Below are 7,041 nucleotides of genomic sequence, written 5' to 3' on the forward strand. Positions count from 1 at the left end.
CACAACAGTTTTTGGCTCTCCTTCCTCAGTGATATAGTTGATTCTCATAGGAAACACGGGAGTAAACTGTGACAGTAAGCAGTATCCTAGCCAAGATAGGGACCAGGAGGCTCCACCCAGGACAGGACCAGTAACCAGCAGCCACTTCTCAAGCCAGCCCAAAACTGCTCTCGTTTCTTGACTAGGGTGCTCCTCTCATCTCCACTCTTAGCTCTGTGCCCACAATTACTTACAGTCCTTTTCATCAGGAATGAAAAAGGTCTGCTAAGGTGGGAATATGGCAAATAGGACCATTGTAAAGAAATCTTAATTCAGACCATTGTTACTCTGCCAACAGATCACATCCAAAAACATTCAAGGCATAGGTGATTAGGCCAGAATACAGACAGGCCTTTAATCCCAGGAGACAGAGGCAAGCAGATCTCTGAGTTCAAGGCTAGCCTGAAATAGAACAATTTTCAGATAAAGAAAAGCTTAGGTCCAGGCAGGGTAGTATAACCCTTTAATCACAGCAGTAAAGAGAAAGATCCATACAAATCTCTGACTACTAGTCAGTTCTGTTCAGGCAATTCCATTGAGTCACTGAGTTGGAGGCAATGCAGAGGAGATGAGTTTGTGGCAGTTCAGTTTGTGAAATTCAAGACAGTTTTTACTGAGAGAATTTTACAGAGACAGGTCGAAGAGAGAACTAGCTAGACATAGTGAAGACAGAACAAGCCAGAGAATGAGAAGGATTCAGAAGATTAGAACATTTTGCCAAAGTTAGGATAAGGCCAAGCAGAGAAATTCAGACAGAAGTGAGAGGAGCCAATTTGAATCACTCAGATTCAAGAGGAGTTTTGAACCACACATCTGAGTTAAACCAGGCAGACAGAGTTCAGAAAGAACTAGAAAGGGTGAGCTTATCCAGCTATAAGTCTCAGAGGTTATAAACATTCTAGGGCTGGATTGGATTATAGGGAGGCTAGAAGCCTCCAGGACTAGACCTAGGTTAGCAGACAGAGGCAGTAAGTCTCTAACAGAACAATTTCTTAGGTGAATACAAGTTATTTATACAATCCTTTCTTAATTTTCTTCAGCCATTGGAGCTTCCAAGTCTCTAGTTATTTATTCCACAGAAGCCTAGCTAATTTCGGTTAAGAATGCTTTGTAGAGAAACATTTTCAAGCTCTTGAACATACACCACCTTGAGGCAAATGTAAAAAATTAACAGTATGTAAGGAAAGTACAATAATATCTTTTGGTGCTCCCACTTTTTATCTCTTAATAACTATTGTAGTGTTCTAGGTGCTCTTTCAATTATGCTCTTGCCTTGAAGGTTATAAGGAATACCTGTAATGTGATTAATATTTCATTCTTTACAGACTTTTTATTTTGTTTGTTTGTTTTTGCTATTCCAGGCTGTTCTGTTGTCAGTTTTTTAGTGAAGCAGGTACTCCCAAAGTTTGCTTATGAGAAGAACACACTGCAGAAGCATCCTCTGAGGACTGAAGTACAGCTGAAAGAAATTCAGAGTACGTATTAATGCAGATGTTCAAGGACAGCATCCAAGGAACAAGAGCAAAGTGAGCTACATCCATTTGCTATAACTTATTAGTTTTTTAATCTTCATGATTAACCGCAGCTATATGACTTTGACACACAAATAGGACATCCTTGCAGACATTGTCTTGCTTTTCTAAGTGAGATGAAGTTTATTAACACGCATGTGTTGTGTTGATGCTCCCTTTCTAGAGAAGTGAAAATAGGGCCGGTTAATGCATTGCCTTGCTTGTTTCCATGTGTAATAAAAACAGGGAGGCTACAGTGTGCATGAACATGGGTAGGAATCAAAGGATGTGTGCATGTTTTCACCAGATGTTGTGGTTCCTGTAGTAATGGAAGCATAGCAGGATGTGAAGACAAAATTAAAGCAGTTTCTATCACTTGAAATACTCCTAAAACATGAGCTGAATCTGCTGGGTGGAGTCTTTCAGGGAACGTCTATGATAGGCTCTCGTCCTGTCACATCTTGTCACCGACCTGCAGTGACACCTGAATAGCACCTAAGTGAGGGCTGGGGGACAGAGAGCAGGGTGACACAAAGAGGACATCAAGTCTAGGTTCTGACCGAGGTGTCATTTACTGAACGCAAGGTCAGCACTTAAATAGCAGGAAATTATAAGCAGTTTCTCGCTGCAGCAGCCTTACTTGGCAGAGTGTACAAGGATTCAGTCAACGTTACACAGAGTTTGCTGTCTGGTTACCGTGGTTGCACAAATTTTATTGTCTAGTTCTCAGGGTCAGAGCTCTCCACTGTAGGACATAGGCTGTAAGATCCTCGTTTACCTGGAGAGGGTGGCCCATGGCCTCTCCATCTGCACCAGCAGTCTCCTCACTGTGGTCCAGGCCATCATCATCAGTCCCAGAGCATCTGGGTGGGGGAGGCTCAATCTAAAATCTGTATGAAACATCCTTCCATTCTTCTCAGTCTTTTGGATACTCAATGCTTTAATAAGTATGAACCTAATCCCTTCCATGAAAAGTACAAATCTGAATATATCTCAGTTTAAGGATAGCTACAATTATTGTTCTTTTATGCTAGGAAGTCAGAAAATAAAATGGATTTTCCTCACCCTCATGGTCCTGAGAGATGCAGTGTTTCAGGGTGCCATGAGAGGGGCCACTGGCTACATGGTATTTCTTCTCCACAAGCACCACCAGCATGTCCTCTACCTTCAGAACTCCAAGCTTCTCTACAGAACTCCCCCTGAGCTGAGAGCTGCTCAAAGTATCCTCCTTCTCATGCTCTGTTTTGTTCTCTTCCATTGGACAGATTGTGCCTTTTCTTTAATTTTAATTCTCTCTTTGGGAGAAAATTCTTTGATGGAAAATATTCAAGAATTTCTGGCTCTTGGTTATGCAACTTTTAGTCCCCTCGTGTTGATTCACAGGGATAAACTTCTCCCTGATTGTTGATATGCTCAGTGAGAGAAACTGAGAAAATGTTTCCATCGTGTATTTGTTCACTAAGTGTGAAAGAACACTCAGTTCTGCAATACTGTGGGTAAGACAAAATTCCACAAAACACTTTCAGAATGTGTTTATTCTCAGATACTCTTCTTGATGACTCAAGCCTTGCACTGAAAGCAATCTCAGCCAATTACAGTGAAGCAGAAATTTCACTCTTCATTTCTCTCATTCTTGCCATTCTGTTGAAGGTACTTGGGCTTTTTTTTTTTTTCATTTTTCTGTATTTGTGTTCATTTGTTGTGTATGAAAAGTTTACCCAAATTATGTCTGCGTGGTACATCCATAAGTGGTGCCTGGAGCTGCTAGAAGGCAGCATTAAATGTCCTGTGACTGACTGGAGTTAAACAGATGGCTCTGAGGCAAAATATGATTGGTGGAAATTGAGCCTGGGTTCTCTGGAAGAACAGCCATTGCTCTTAGCTGCTGAGTTCTCTCTCCAGCACTGAGAAAGTAGCTGGGATTTTGAAAACTGGTTTTACTCTTATCATGACTGTAAGCATGCAGGTGAATTTGTCAGATTGAAGCAAAACTCTTAGTGATTAAATCATGTCTGTCCATTCCTCTTCTTGTTCCTGACACTGCATTGGCTGTTAGTACCAAGGGGCTATTTTAGGCAACGTCATAGTGTCTGTAAGTGTCCATCAGTAGAAAAGATTTTACAGAATTATGAAAGAAGGACATGTTCTGTGCAATCATTCAGTAGAGACCCGTGCACCAGTCACAGAACTTAATAGCACTGAATTAAATTAACTGAAACATTTCGGTGCATTTATATAGTGTTAAGTTCTTTTTTTTTTTTTTTTCTCCCGATGTCTGCAGGGAACATCCTGTGCACAAAATTTTATTCTTTATAGGAACAAAGTCACTCCTTAGCATCCTCCCTTGTCTTTATCCATACCACAACAAATAGCTGCTCTCTGCAGAGGGATAACAGCAGTCCTGGTGGTCCAGTGGACATGAAGAAGGCCTTAGGTCTACGTCCTAAAGTCAGCTGCCATCCTCCTCCAACTCTCCCTCAGACTCAGGCGCACTCTCAGGCAGGTCCTTTTGCTGCAATCTTCTGGTCTGGGCATCCCACATGTATTTGATAGTGACTCTGAATTCAGCTATCTCATACCCAAAAAGCCTCAGGACACGGGCCTGCTCCGGGGTCGGCACATCACCCTTCTTGCATATTTCATACTCAGATATCAGGGTCATCACACCTTTCTTGAGGGCAGTGGGCAGGCCCAGCTGCATCTGCTGTGGCTCCATGGAATGAGGGAACTGCTTCAGGGGCCCTGGATCCCAGCTCACAGTTAAGTTGCTTCATTTCTCGCTGGAGCAAAATCCATTTCTGTGTACTCACTTGGTCAAAAACTCATTTACCTCCTCGTTCGTGCAGTTGGTAAAACGGAGGCCAACTTCGCCTCTCAACTTCTTGCTGACCTGATGCAGGTTGTCTTCATAGTCATCAGATGGCTTCTACCCCAGACCACCATCATCACCTTGTTTTTGCCAAAGAACATCTGGCTGTGCATCCAGGCATTTTGATGTCCTTCAGCTTGCTGTTCCTCCTGTTGGCCACAGAGAGGATGAAGAGGTATTTGTAGGTGTCCACGCATTTCCAAAGCTCTTCTATCAGGTTCTGCTTCAGTTCCAAGCCTTTCTTGGCAGTTTTTGTTAGGGAAACTTTCTTGTCTCACTTAGATTTGGGCATTGCGGTAAAGACACGTGGGGCGGAAGGCCTGGCAGCCCCTAGTGTTAAATTCTTAGCTGTTCTCTTGGATATATAGGATAAAATAGATAACTAATACACAGTACAGTTTCACTTTATATTTGCCTATAGTTCTATGTTGATAAAAAAAAAAATGTCGATTCGTGGATGAATCACTGAGATGACTGAAGCAGACCGAGGCTTGTGTGCAGCTGCCCTCTGTTAAGACCCAGGTGCTCTCCACAGCCCCATCCGGCTCTCTATCACCAGAGCGCTGCAGCAGGAACGGATTATACATTCATTTCAATGCAAGATTCGCCGCTTAGTTTCTTAAATTGGATCCATTGACACAAATCATGGTCAAATTAAACCAAGCTTTCTTTGTCTACACATCAGAGCAGAGTTGGCGGCTATCTTCCGCTAAAGTGGGGTTCATGAGACCAGCCCTGAGCCCATTTTCCATACCTCTTTTATATGGCAAAACCACAAGTTTGGAGATCTTTTCAAGCAAGTGTGGTGGCAGAAGCCAAACCAGGCAGTTAGAATGTGACAAAGCAGTTAAGGAAATCTTCCTGGAAAGTTTGTTACATTTCATGGTTATGGGATGGAGCACAGTCCAGCTATGAGAGAAAAAGACTGTTTCACTGTCAGCAGAAACTAAAATTAGCTACAGACTTAAAATAGCTGAAAGGAACAAAAAGGAGTTCTATTGGTTCTTCATCTACACATCCAACTTTTAAGTTCTTTCTCAAAAAAAAAAAAACAGAAAAACAAAACAAAACAAAAACCAATATAACAACAAATTGGTTGTTATATACAACATCTCAAATAAATAAACACAGAAACTGCAGCCTAATAAAAGCATACAAACTGGAATCTATCATCTCTTAGTCAACCACTCCTGAACACAAGAGCTGCCTTGGAATGGCTGACTTGCCCTGTCATCCCATTGAAGAAAACCAATCCTCTCACACAGCAGGTACAAATGACAGTTTGGCTGTTAGGCCTCACCCTTGTGACTAGAATCTCATTCATCCATTTATTCATTCATTCATTCCTTTTATTATATGATAAAGTATAATATAATAAGATGAAGCAAAACCCCTCACATCAAAGAAAAAGACAAACCAAGAGAAAGAAAACAGCCCAAGAAAGGGCACAAGAGTCAGAGACCAACTTGTTCACACTCTTGGGAATCCCATAAAAGCAATAAACTGGAAGTTATACTATAAAGGCAGAAGACTTGGTACAGAACTGTGCACACCCGATGCATGCTGCTTCAGTCTCTGTGAGTTCATGTAAACTTTGCTCATGTGGATTTAGAAGGCCTTGGAGTCTTGTCCTCTCTACCTTCAGACTCTTAGGTTCTTTCTGCCTCCTATTCCTTGGGGTTCTCTGAGAGAAGGAATTTGATGGAGACAACCCATTTAGGGCAGACTGTTCAGGTTTTAACATTCTGTTCATTATGTCTGGGTGTGGATCTTTTTATTTGTTCCTGTCAGCTGTAATCACCTCCATTTGTGAACTCTGAATATGGCTCATTCCCGTATTTAATCATAAATATGAAGCTGTGGCTACTTAGAGCTTGCCAGCATTCAGTTTCAAATTTCCCTGACCTTTCATAAGAAGACATTAAAAACATCTCCTCACCCCAGATAGGGTAAAACTCTCAGTCAAGATTCTACCTCCTATGTACTCTGCAAAGTAATATACAGCTATGGCAGGAAGAAGTGGAGACAGAATTTCAGGAAGCTGTAAAAATAATCTTCCCCCTCCCTCAGGAGGCTTTTACTGTCTCATTACCAGCACCATAGAGAAAGCTACCCATCTGCTGATCCACCTTACTTCATTGCTGTGACTGTAGCCAAAGGTATTCTATGGGACATATAGACATGGCTTCATGGTGGCCAACGGCCATGTGCTGGCTAGTTTTATATTAGCTTCACATGAGCTATAGTTATCTGAAAGAAGAAACCTGAATTAAGAAAATGCTTTCATAAGATTTGGCCATAGGGTACTTTCTAAATTAGTGATTGATAGAGGAAGAGCCAGCCTCTTGTGGGTGGTACCATCCTTGGGCAGATGGTCCTGAGGTCTACAAGGAAGCAGAATGAGCAACCATGATGAGCAAGCCAGTAAGAAGGACCCTTCCATGGTCTCTGCAATAGCCTCCAGATTCCTGATCTGCTTTAGTTACTGTCCTGATTTCCTTTGGTGTAGAAATGTAACCAAATAAACGCTTTCCTCCAAAGTTGTTTTGGTCATGGTGTTTTATCACAGCAATAGAGATGGTTCAGAGGTTCAGAGCACTGAATGCTCTTCCAGAGGTCCTG

General features: G+C 42.0%; 2 pseudogenes; one reads left to right on the forward strand and one right to left on the reverse strand.

The window, feature by feature from the left end:
• The first annotated feature begins 277 nt into the window (after positions 1 to 277).
• LOC110562752 (vomeronasal type-1 receptor 51-like) lies at positions 278 to 2,970 on the forward strand (annotated as a pseudogene).
• Positions 2,971 to 3,999: 1,029 nt separating this feature from the next.
• Positions 4,000 to 4,711, reverse strand: LOC110562749 (mRNA turnover protein 4 homolog; annotated as a pseudogene).
• Between the last annotated feature and the right edge of the window lie 2,330 nt (positions 4,712 to 7,041).

This window comes from Meriones unguiculatus, chromosome 19 (assembly GCF_030254825.1).
Source record: "Meriones unguiculatus strain TT.TT164.6M chromosome 19, Bangor_MerUng_6.1, whole genome shotgun sequence".
NCBI lineage: Eukaryota > Metazoa > Chordata > Mammalia > Rodentia > Muridae > Meriones > Meriones unguiculatus.